Source organism: Misgurnus anguillicaudatus, chromosome 7 (assembly GCF_027580225.2).
Source record: "Misgurnus anguillicaudatus chromosome 7, ASM2758022v2, whole genome shotgun sequence".
In the NCBI taxonomy this organism is placed as follows: Eukaryota; Metazoa; Chordata; class Actinopteri; order Cypriniformes; family Cobitidae; genus Misgurnus; species Misgurnus anguillicaudatus.
In genome coordinates, this window is record NC_073343.2 from 11738615 (window position 1) to 11751515 (window position 12901).

Consider the following 12901-nt stretch of genomic DNA (forward strand, 5'->3'; position numbering starts at 1 on the left):
TGAGTTGGTGTAGTTTTCTAATCATCTGATGACGTTGGATTGTGTTGAAGGCTGAGCTTAGGTCCACAAAGAAAACTGCAGCAGAGTTACCAGATGTTTCCAGATGTTGAAGAAGGGTGTGAAGGAGACATACAACAGCATCCTCCGTCCCTCGCCTGGCTTTGTATGCAAACTGATATTTGTCCAGCTGTGGATTGACAGTTGACAAGATGTTGCGGAGAATCAGTTTTTCATAGCATTTGCTTACTATGGGTGTGAGAGCAACAGGCCTGTAATGGTTGAACTCTGACGGGCGGGGTTTCTTTGGTAGAGGAATGATGGTAGAGATTTTCCATAGGGTTGGCCACCATGCTGTACTGTATGACTCATGCATTATTGAATAGAAAATCGGGGAGAGTTCCACTGCACAAAGCTTGAGCACCCTGGCAGGGATGCCATCCGGCCCCATGGCCTTGCCAACTTTGCACCTACTCAGCTCCTGTCGAACATCTACCTCTGTAAAGGGAGGAGATGTTGGTGGATCAAGAGGGAGAGCATTAAGTAGCTCACTACAGACAGCTGAGTAGTCAGTGATGTCAAATCTGGAATAAAAAGTATTTAGGCTGTTTGCAAAGGTCATGGGGTCAGTGATTGTGCTATAATCCTGTTTCACATCCTGTCCTGTCAATATTTTTATTTTCTTGAATGCTTGTTTTGTGTTCATTGTAGAAAACTCATGTTCTATTTTCTCTTTGTATTTAAGTTTTTCTTTAATAATGTCATTTTTTATCTGTCTGTCTATTATTTTAAGTGAAATCCAATCCTTACTTTGAAATATTTTGTGTTTTTCAACAAGTTTTCGTTTAATTTGTGGGGTAATCCAAGGCCTGGAGTTGGGGAAAGTCTGATAGGTTTTTGTTGGTATGCAGGTATCCATACAAAACTTTATATAGTCCGTTGTAACTGACAGTCTCTCATCCAAAGTGCCGTTAAAAACGGTCCAGTCAGTGCATGCCAGAGATCCTTGCAGACATGCAATTGCATCCGCCGACCACTGTGGGGCGCTGTGGACTTGTGGCTTGATGCGCTTCAGTTCCTGTCTGTAACCCGGAAGAAAGACCAAAACATTATGGTCCGAAGAACCCAGAGGAGGATGAGCCCGGACAGTAAATGCATCCAAAACATTCCCGTAACACAGATCCAAGATATTTCCCTTCCTTGTGGGGCAATGCACATACTGATGGAAGGAAGGCAGTACGCTGTCAAGACTGCAGTTGTTGTAATCGTATGTAGAACACCGGGGCTTGGGGGTATTTACTTAGCATTGCGTTAGCATTCTCCGCTATTAGCTCTGCTGCTGTTTTTATGTTACCATCTGGTGGACAGTAAACACACCCAAAAACCACAGTGGGGAATTCTCTTGGAAGATAAAAGGGGCGTAATGATAATGTTAAGATCTCTACGTCCGGTGTGCATATGATGCTGTGTATTTTTACGTTAGTACACCAGCGCTTGTTTATAAAGACACATAGTCCTCCACCCCTCTCCTTCCCCGACTGACGGGTCCTATCAGCCCGGACCGTCAAGAAGTTGTCCAGGCTGATCTCGGATTCAGATATGGATTCATCGAGCCAGGATTCAGTTAATGCGATGATACACGCGTCCCTGAAGAGTCTTTCCCCCTGACACTTGGCATGAAGTTGATTCATCTTATTCCGAAGGGAACATACATTGGTCAATATGACAGAGGGTAACGGAGGTTGGAAAGGACGCCTTCGTAACCGGGCACCGATACCACCATGGCTACCCCTTTTCCTCGGTCTGATCTCTGGAGGGATGTCAGCCGGTTTTTGGTTACAGAGAACAGATGACGGGAGTCGCAGAAGCTCATCTCGGCTGTATGTAAGTAGTGCAGTAACATCTGACTTTAATGGCGTGAGCGTTGTACCATTCTCGATCATCCATAAAATCACAAGGGTAATCCAAATTCACAGCAGTTTCAGCATTTTGTCGTTGCTTAACTTCACCAGACACACTTAACAAAAACTAAATAACAAATAACTCGCACAGATGACGAGAAACTAGACAAAGCCAAGACAGTACAGTAACAGTAACAGTAAGGACAGTAGCGTTAGCTGCCATGACAGACGTGACGTCGCAGCAGAGCATGCGCCGTAGAAATGGATGATAGGATATCATGCTGGCCAACTGATCTGCCGTTAATAAGTGAGTGATGAGCAGAAATAGCGGCGATATCAACTTTAATGGTGGAGGGTGACAGCCTGTCATGGCTCACAGAACGAGGACTCAATTGCAGGTGCAGAAAATGATATTTATTTAAGGCAAAAGAGAGTCACACAGTATATCCAAAAGAGGACAGTCAGCAGCCAGGTAATAATTCCAGAGGTCAAAGGAAGCCGAGTTCTAGTTGGCAGCAAATGTCATGAAAATCGCGCACCAAGGGGTGCGATGCTGCAGCTGTCCGAATCGGGCAGAAATAATCCAACTGGAGAGATTCAAGCGGCTGGCGATGATAGCGGACTGAGAAGTGAAGTGCACAAATAGTGAGAGAACTCCTGGAGCCTGGACGAGACAAAACACGGTGAGTAATCAAAGTGCAATAACAGTCTTTAACATGGAAACTTAGTCGTGAACTTGGTCATTCAATATTAAGCTATGGAGATCAGCGAATTGAGCGTTAAGCTACAACAACGGACTGACAACAAGGAGTGAGAGTGAGAGACTTAAATAGAGAGAAAGATTAGAGTAAGGGCTGACAGGTGTGGAGCTAACAAGATAATGAATGAGAGAGGAGGCGGGCGCGCACTGACAGCTGCGCGCGTGGAGAGCTGTCAAAACAAAACCCACGTGCAGACAACAAGTAAACACACAGAATTGAAACGTCAGACAGAGGACATGACAGGACCCCCCCCCACGGACGCCACCGGGCGTCCTCGGGGAGGGCTCACCTCGTCGCCGGTGGAAGTCCACGATCAGAGCCCAATCCAGAATATCACGAGACGGCACCCAACACCATTCCTCTGCGCCATAGCCCTGCCAGTCCACAAGATATTGAAAACCCCTGCCAGGACGGCGGACGTCTAATAATCTCCTGACAGTGTAAGCAGGAGAACCATCCACAAGACGAGGGGGAGGTGGGGCGGGGAGATTCGTGGCAGGATTAAGCTGGGAAGAAAACACAGGTTTAACCTTGGACACATGGAAAACAGGATGAACTCGAGCAAGAGTAGGGGGGAGCTTAAGCCGCACAGCCACCGGATTGACTATCTTGGTGATACGGTATGGACCAATGAATCTGGGAGCCAGCTTACGAGAAGGAACCCGGAGAGGCAGATCCTTGGTGGAAAGCCATACCCCTTGTCCACACACATAGATAGGCGGAGCGGTCCGGCGGCGATCGGCTGCTTTTTTGGTCTTCGCAGAGGAGCGGACCATGATGTCCCTAGCTATCTTCCAGGTGCGGCGGCAGCGCTGGATAAAAGCGAGAGCTGAGGGAACAGTGGCATCGAGTTCCTGTGAGGGAAACAAGGGAGGTGAATAACCAAGAGAGCATTGGAAAGGAGATAAACCTGACGCTGACGCAGGATGGGAATTATGCGCGTATTCAATTTACGGGAGCTGGTGGCTCCAGGAGCTCGGGTTTTTAGATGTCAGACAGCAGAGCATTCTTTCGAGATCCTGATTAGCCCGCTCGCATTGCCCGTTGGTCTGAGGGTGAAAACCAGAAGACAAACTCGCGGTGGCGCCGAGTTGTCTACAAAATTCTTTCCAAAACCGAGAGGAAAACTGGGGACCCCTATCAGAAACTACGTCAGTCGGCAACCCATGGAGCTGAAAAACGTGGTAAACCAGTAATTGAGCTGTCTCTCGGGCAGAGGGAAGTTTGGGGAGGGGAATAAAATGAACCGTCTTAGAAAATCGGTCCACCACCGTTAAGATTACGATGTAGCCGTCAGAGGGGGGAAGCCCAGTGACAAAATCAAGGGCGATGTGTGACCAAGGTCGTGACGGAATGGGCAGAGGGCGAAGCAGACCAGCCGGTGGACGGTGGGCGGGCTTACACTGAGCACAAGTGGTGCAGGCTAAAATAAATTGTCTGACATCGGTGGCGAGAGAGGGCCACCAAAAGCGCTGACGGATGGCAGCCAGCGTTCCCCGAACTCCAGGATGGGCGATAAACTTGGACGAATGACCCCACTGAAGGACATCAGAGCGCAGCCGGTACGAACAGCCGATTCTCTGGACACTCAACTGGCACTTGCACCTCTCGTCCGGCCTCTGCTACCCGCTGCTCGATACCCCAGGTAAGAGCCCCGACCACCACTCCCTTAGATAGGATGGTATCGGCCGTAAGCTCCCCCTGCAAGGGCTCGAACTGGCGGGACAGCGCATCGGGTTTTACATTCTTGGAGCCAGGCCGGTACGAGAGGGTGAAGTTAAATCGGTCGAAGAAGCGTGCCCAGCGAGCCTGACGTGCACTCAACCTCTTGGCTGAACGGACATATTCTAAGTTCTTATGATCCGTCCAGACCAAGAAGGGCTGCGCTGACCCCTCCAACCAATGACGCCACTCCCCCAAAGCCAATCGAACCGCCAAGAGCTCCAGGTTACCGACGTCATAGTTACGTTCTGCAGGGCTGAGACGATGAGAATAGAAAGCGCAAGGATGCACTTTGCCGTCATGAGGAGAACGCTGAGATAAGACCGCGCCTACCCCGACATCCGATGTATCAACCTCGACAATAAATTGACACTCCGGATCTGGAAAACAAAGCACAGGAGCGGAGACAAAACGGGACTTGAGTTTCTCAAAGGATTCCTGTGCTAAAGGATTCCATTTAAAAGGTACCTTAGTGGAGGTTAACGCCGTGAGCGGTGCAGCAATCTGACCAAACCCTCTGATGAAACGCCGGTAAAAGTTGGCGAATCCCAGAAGGCGCTGCAGGGCTTTGCGAGAGTCGGGAATGGGCCACTGGGTCACGGCCTTAATCTTAGCCGGATCAGGAGAAATGCCTGATGGAGAGATAACAAAACCAAGGAACGTAACAGACTCGGAATGGAATTCGCACTTCTCCGCTTTAACAAAAAGTTTATTCTCCAATAAGCGCTGGAGAACTTGTCTGACGTGTCGGGTGTGTTCCTGGAGAGAGGGGGAAAAAATTAGAATGTCATCCAGATACACAAAGACAAAGCGATTTAGCATGTCTCCCAACACAGCATTGACAAGCCCTTGAAAGACGGAGGGGGCGTTGGCGATCCCGAACGGCAGAACGGAATATTCATAGTGGCCGGTGGGAGTATTGAAAGCCGTCTTCCACTCATCGCCCTCCCGGATGCGAACCAGATGGTACGCGTTGCGGAAGTCTAGTTTGGTAAAGACCTTGGCACCCTGTAATAATTCAAAGGCAGACGACATTAAAGGTAAGGGGTACCTATTTTTAACAGTAATGTCATTCAAACCTCTATAATCAATGCAGGGGCGCAGAGAGCCGTCTTTCTTCTGAACAAAGAAAAACCCCGCGCCGGCTGGGGAGGAGGAGTGGCGAATGAGCCCAGCTTGTAAAGCCTCTTGGATATATTTGTCCATAGCCTCTCGTTCAGGAGCGGAAAGGGAATATAAACGACCCTTGGGCGGAGAAGTGCCTGGCAGGAGATCTATGGCGCAGTCGTAGGGGCGATGCGGGGGTAGAGAGGTGGCTCGTGACTTGCTGAATACAATGCGCAGATCATGATATTCCTCCGGGACTCCGGTTAAGTTGATGGCCTCATCCTGCAACACAGAAAACACAGAGACAGGAGAGGGGGCGGGCCCCAGACAAGAAACATGACAAGACGAGCTCCAGGATAACACAATGTGATTAACCCAATCCACGTGAGGATTGTGCTGTGACAACCAAGGATGCCCTAATATTATGGGGGTATTGGGGGACTCGAGGATGTACAGCTCAATACTCTCACAGTGGTTACCAGAAAGATAAAGACTTACTCGAGGTGTGACGTGTGAGACAGAAGAAAGTTGCCGGCCAGCTATAGTCCAGACAGAGAGTGGCTTAAGAAGGGGAAGAAACGGGATATTCCAACGTTTGGCGGTGGCAGAGTCAATAAAGTTGCCCTCCGCTCCTGAGTCTAGGACAGCTTTCGAGGAATGGGAGGAGCCTTCATACGACAACTGACAGGGCAAGAGAGTGCGGGATGACGGAGAGGTTGTCAGGGAAACGCCCACCAGGACTCCCTGTTCTACCGGTGGGCGGGGCCTTTTACTGGGCATGAGGAGACAAGGTGGCCAGACTTCCCACAGTAAAAACAAAGGTTCTCTTTAAGTCGATGCTGTCTCTGGGCGGCTGTGAGATGAACTGAACCCAGCTGCATCGGTTCGGGCTCGGGAACAGAAGGAGGAACATCGGAAGCTTCATGACGCGTCTCAGAGGAGCGCAAGTTAGATCTGGAGCGGAGTTGGCGACGAAGCGTGAGACGAGCCTCAACTCGTAACGCGAGACTGATGATATCCTCTATAGCTCTTGGAATCTCGGTAGCAGCGAGCTCATCAGCGATGGCAAAGCTGAGCCCCTCGAGGAAACGAGCCCGGAGGGCGGCCTCATTCCATCGGCAAGCAGCCGCCAGAGTTTGAAAGCGGATAGCAAAATCGGTCACGGACGATCTGCCTTGTGACAACCTCGATAACCGGGCTGAAGCCTCATCGCCCTGCGCAGATCTATCAAAAAGTCGGGACATCTCATGGCGAAACTCTTCAAATGTCCGACAACACGGAGCTCGGGCATTCCAGACAGCCACCCCCCATTCCCGAGCCTTGCCGGAGAGGAGAGTTATTACATAAGCAACCTTGGTCTCTTCTGACGCGTAGCGCCGCGGCTTGAGAGAGAAGACCAGCGAACATTGTGAGAGGAAGGCCTGGCATGAATTAGGATCTCCATCATAAATAGGTGGGCTGTTGGCATGGGGTTCAGGGTCTCGACTTCTCTCATGGTCATTTGGGTAGATCGGCCGCCGACCAGCCGCTTCAAACCGTAACTCCTCGACTGTCGCTAAAAGCGCCGCAACCTGGGCGTTTAAAGCCCCGATCTCTTGGGTGGTAACATTAAGTTGAGTAGCCTGTTGACCAAGCATAATGCCTTGCTGGATTAGAGCAGACCGAAGGGGTTCTGGTCCCGCTGCGCCTGCTGAGTCCGCAGTTTGGTCAGTCCGTTCTGTCATGGCTCACAGAACGAGGACTCAATTGCAGGTGCAGAAAATGATATTTATTTAAGGCAAAAGAGAGTCACACAGTATATCCAAAAGAGGACAGTCAGCAGCCAGGTAATAATTCCAGAGGTCAAAGGAAGCCGAGTTCTAGTTGGCAGCAAATGTCATGAAAATCGCGCACCAAGGGGTGCGATGCTGCAGCTGTCCGAATCGGGCAGAAATAATCCAACAGGAGAGATTCAAGCGGCTGGCGATGATAGCGGACTGAGAAGTGAAGTGCACAAATAGTGAGAAAACTCCTGGAGCCTGGACGAGACAAAACACGGTGAGTAATCAAAGTGCAATAACAGTCTTTAACATGGAAACTTAATCGTGAACTTGGTCTTTCAAATACTAAAGCTATGGAGATCAGCGAATTGAGCGTTAAGCTACAAAAACGGACTGACAACAAGGAGTGAGAGTGAGAGACTTAAATAGAGAGAAAGATTAGAGTAAGGGCTGACAGGTGTGGAGCTAACAAGATAATGAATGAGAGAGGAGGCGGGCGCGCACTGACAGCTGCGCGCGTAGAGAGCTGTCAAAACAAAACCCACGTGCAGACGACAAGTAAACACACAGACATGAAACGTCAGACAGAGGACATGACACAGCCTACCATCTAACCTATGTTGAAGATATATAAAAGCACAATGTAAAGCATTCTCTGGGGTCCTGGCGTTGCGAAGAGCACCAGGTGACGAAAAGGTTTTCATTTAAGCGCGTAAGCCCGTCTTGTGGACGGTGCTCGTACCGCGTCGATGGTGTTAGATACCGCTTGCGATAAATCACCTAAACCTTGCGCGCACTCAACGACCATACATGGAAATCCCACAGGTCGGGGCGCGGGTGCCAAATGTGCCCCTTCCTTGAGAAAGAAAGTCCTTCCTCCGGGGAATTCGCCAGGGAGGGGCTGTCGCGAGGAGCATTAACTCTGAAAACCAATTCCTGGTCGTCCAGTACGGGGCGACTAATAAAAGGCTCTACTCGTCCTGCCTGACTTTGCACAGTGTCTGTGCGATTAAGCTCACTGGAGTGAATGCGTATTTGCGCGTCCCCCGCGGCCAGCTGTGTGCCAACGCATCCACGCCGAGGCTGCCCTCGGTTAGTGAATAAAACAGGCGACAGTGGGTATCGTCCGGTGACGCAAATAGATATATCTGCGCACGACCGAACTTCTTCCAAATTAGCTGAACCGTCTGGGGGTGGAGTCGTCATTCGCCGGTGCGCGCAGCTCGGGAAAGCGCGTCAGCCGCTGTATTGAGCGTACCCGGGATGTGAATGGCACGAAGGGACCTCAGATGCTTCTGACTCCAAAGGAGGAGATGACGAGCGAGATGCGACAGGTGACGAGAGTGCAAAAACCGCCTTAACGGTAAATAACGCAACAGTCGCAATGTTGTCGGTGTCGGCTAATACATCCTTCCCTCGCATCTCCATAGCGGAGCGTACAAGTCCCAGATATACAGCGCACCGCTTGCGGCAGTTGGGGTGCTATGCACACCCCTGAGACTGCAAGCCCGTCATACGTGGCTGCTCATCCCGTGCTGGGGGCATCGTATGTGCTACAGAATGCCAGGAGACCCGACTCAGGGGCATATCTTGCTATAAGAAATGCTGGGTCGCCACGGGGTAAAATTGAAATGACACGCAGGTGTAATGGTTACACAGTGTATGCCGTTGCGCCACGCTCTCCTCGAGACTCGATCGTAAAACCACTGCTGAAGCGGTCTCATATGAAGCAGCTCGAGCAGTGTCACAGCCGCAGCATGCTGTCATATGTCCAGGAGCTTCTGAAATTGTTTCAGAGAGACCGCATACTTCCCTCAAATTAAACCGAGGCAAGTCAGAACTGACTGATTGCGCGCTCTTGTAAAACACGCCAATAAATCGACCGAGTCTATTTCCATACTGAGAAAAAGATCCTCTGCACGGGGCAAAGTTGCTCCTTTCCCAGCTGACCTGATGACTTAAACGAGCGAGATGCCGAAGCATTAACTCTCTGTGTTCGCGCACGTCTGCCAAGAACGAGCCATTATAGTTGACGTAAATATAAGCAGAATGCGAACAACGCTCTCTCTCGGAGATTTTGATGCCGTGACTAGCACTTTCATGGAGACACGGGGAGAGAGAGACAGCTCGAATGGTGTACTTGGTATTAATATGCCCACCCCATGACGCAGAGCGAATAAACGGTCTAAGGCGAGAGGAGATGGACACATGAAGTACACGTCTACAGGTCTAAGGCTGCAAACCGATCTGAATATTGAAATACGAGCCTCGGCGTATCATCCTAAAGCAGGGGTCGGCAACTGGCGGCCCGCGGGCCAAAATTGGCCCCCCAGCAATATTTTCTGGCCCGCCGGATTAATTTGAAGTCCGTTTTTTAATTTTTTTTTAATCAGACTTTTTTATTTTACAATAACAGTTTACAAAAATGTCCCCGTGTATCATTCCTTCATTCGTTTTTTCAAATCAAAACCAAAAAGAAAATAAAGAAAAACGACTTGTTTTTCTATTATTTATTTCCTGAACTAAAATCAAACGACTCGTTTTCTGAATGTGCGCTCAGATCAAAAATTAAAAAAATGAATGAAAACGGGTTCGGACAAATTTTAATTGAACACCTTAGCAGACATATACCAATGAAATAAATCTAAACAGATCAGGTACTAACAGATTACATTTTAATAAGGGTTTTAATAAGGGTTTGAATAGCAACCATGCTTTCCTGTAAGTCTCATTCGCTTACAGTCCGACTTTTGAACTTTTTTCATTATTATTTATTCGCGTATATTATTATTATTATTATTATTTATTGCTACACTGACAAATAGCAAGAATGTCCTGAAAAAAATGCGTATAATAGCTATCTTAACGGGCCGCTTTTTCTCGTTCTCTTTCTCTACCAGCGCATCCGCGATCATAACTGTAATTAGAGTTTGAGCATACTTCTAAAACACAATCGATCAAATAATTGCAGAGGTATGACTTCATGGATCATTTGCAAATTTACCTCGTAAATCATGTCAATTCATCACGCGTGAAGACGTTAAACTCCGTGACATTGCAAATTACTGAAAAGTAATTGCTGGCTTTTAGAAACCACTACAAAATATGATAAAAATAAACTCTTTTACTGCAATAACATTTTAACTAATACACTTTTAAAGTAGATTTGAAAGGAATATTGTTGTTTTCTGCTACTTGAACTTGGGGCTCGAGCACCCGACTGGTTCGACCTGCCTTCGAAAACAGCAAGTCAAGTTCGTTTACCGTTAATTATTAAGACTACATGGGCAGGTAAATTCGTTAAAAAACTGAAAGTAATCCGCCAAAATATGGTTTTACATGTCTATTAAAATAAAGCCATTATTAATTTTCCTAACGCATAGTTCTTTGATCTTTACCTCCGTTTAAAACGTTATAAATTTGGCAAAGGAGGATGTTCAGCAATTTGAACAGCAATTCCGCAACCAACTCGGTTTATGATGGTGAGAAATTTGAGTGAGAGGCTTTGTCCTATTTAATTTATTATTTATATTTCATTATAAATACAATGAATACAATGTTAAAATAATATTTTTATTGGCACGAACACAATTTTTGTATAACATTTAAAATTATCTGTCTCTTTTCGTTAGAGACATTTGAATGTGAGTTTCTGGAAACGAAACGTGACGTTAAGTTTTGCGGACCCGTCAGGTCGGGAAATAAAGCGGGTGAACACAAATGAATCTATGAATAGAACCTTGTCGGAGCTGGACAAAAAACAATCCAGCGGAGACCTCCTTAAACCTTAGGTGTGTATGTGTGTGTCCCGGTTAAATATTAATAAAAAAAGGAATAGTTCAAAAGTCGGACTGTAAGAGTATTTCATGAGAGCATAAATGCCTGTAATATTACCACTATAGTACTTGATCTGTTTAAAATGATTTCATTGATATATTATGCCTATTAATTTTTTTATCTGAGCACACAATCAGGAAACCCGTGGTGGTTAATTTTTTCATTTTTGTTTTTAATTTGAAAAAAAAACGATTGAACGAATGATACACAGACCCATTACCATGTTTTTAGCAATTTTTAATGCCGTCTTTCGTCTTTTAAATAGGAAATAAAGACAATGTTTCTTGACAAAAGATCAGATAGCCTATACTAGGCTAATTCAAAATAAGACGTAAGTGTGCCAACAACAGTTGGCCCGCCATCTACTGGCTAAAAAAAATATTGGCCCGCGGCCAAAGTTACTTGCCGACCCCTGTCCTAAAGGATCACATTTGTAGAGCCGGTGCGTAAATAAATCGGTCGTAACCCACTGCGTATTTTGGGTAATATGAGATAAAGGCTGGAAAAAACCTTATCATCATTCTCGGTAAGAGGGACCGGCTCGAAATGTCCTTCGCCAGCAGGACATCGACTTTTGCACGCAGTACATGTGCATCGGACGCTTTCACTATAGTGAAACGAATGCCCATAGAATTTGGGGGAGTGCCGGTAATTGTATTTCGTAACCGAGGCGGACAGTGCGTAAAACTCAACGAGACGGGCTGGGAACTGAAGCGAAGCATCCAGGGACCGTACGAGGAGAATTAACGACACTACCGAAGTACCCGCGGTGGGGCAGCGAAGCGAGACAGGTGAAACTGCCGGTGCGTCTGCTGACAGCATAAACATCTACAGTATGTGTGTGTGTGACACTGACCTGAGCCCGCTGAGGGTGACGGTCGTCTGGTCTCCTGCGCGGAGAGCGCAGACTCCGGAAAAACACCCGCTGGCGATAGAGGAGAGATAGGGTGAGCTGGTGTGCCCGCTCACGGCTCTTTCGATCCTCTGGAGACCTGGAGAGGGAAGAGGAATGCACTCTTGTGTGGTTAAGTGGGTACCGGCTGGACAGCCGGTGGAACAGATGCAAACCAAGAAATTTTCCACCCGACCCTCTACCGGGGGAAGGAGCGAATCACCGTCTCCTGAAGAGTGATCCTCTGCCAATCCGGGTCGCCCGTTACTGGCCACTTAAACTCCCGATTTTCACGGGAAGCGGCTAAGCGGGCGGGGCGAGCTGCTGACGACCGGTTCCCATGCGCTGCCGAGATGGGGTCCGAGGAGGGGAACAGAGGTGGCCGCCGCAGGACGCCGACGGTGAGAGGCAGACTGAGGAGCCGGCGTGGTGGACCGAGGGCAGCTCTCTTTTGCCGGGGCATGACCTAGGAGATCGCCTCAGTCTGCGCAGCGGAGCTGTACGACTCCACGGGCTCGCCGAAGAGGCCGATCTGTGAGACAGGAGCATTCAAGAAGTTGTTCTCGTCTGCGTCCGTCATGTAAGCCAGACATAGCCAAAGGTGGCGATCTTGAACACTGTGGTGGACATCGCACGACTGAAGGTCGCGGCTTCCCTCGTAAATCTCTAAAGCCTTCGCTTGGTGAACCTGCAGTAACATTATTGCGTGCAGGGCTGAAGCCGCGTCTCCGCATGCCTGATGGGCAGCGCCCGTAACCGGACGACTGTCTATACAAACACGGGAGGGAAGGGTTGCATCGCAACCCCCCGCTCTACTGAAGGGATCCCCGTCCTTAGCGGCTCCGTTGGTGAGGGAGGTGAGGGGTGAAAGCTGAACGGCCGAGACGGCCGCAAATCACGTCAGCTCTTCGTGCCATCGGAAAA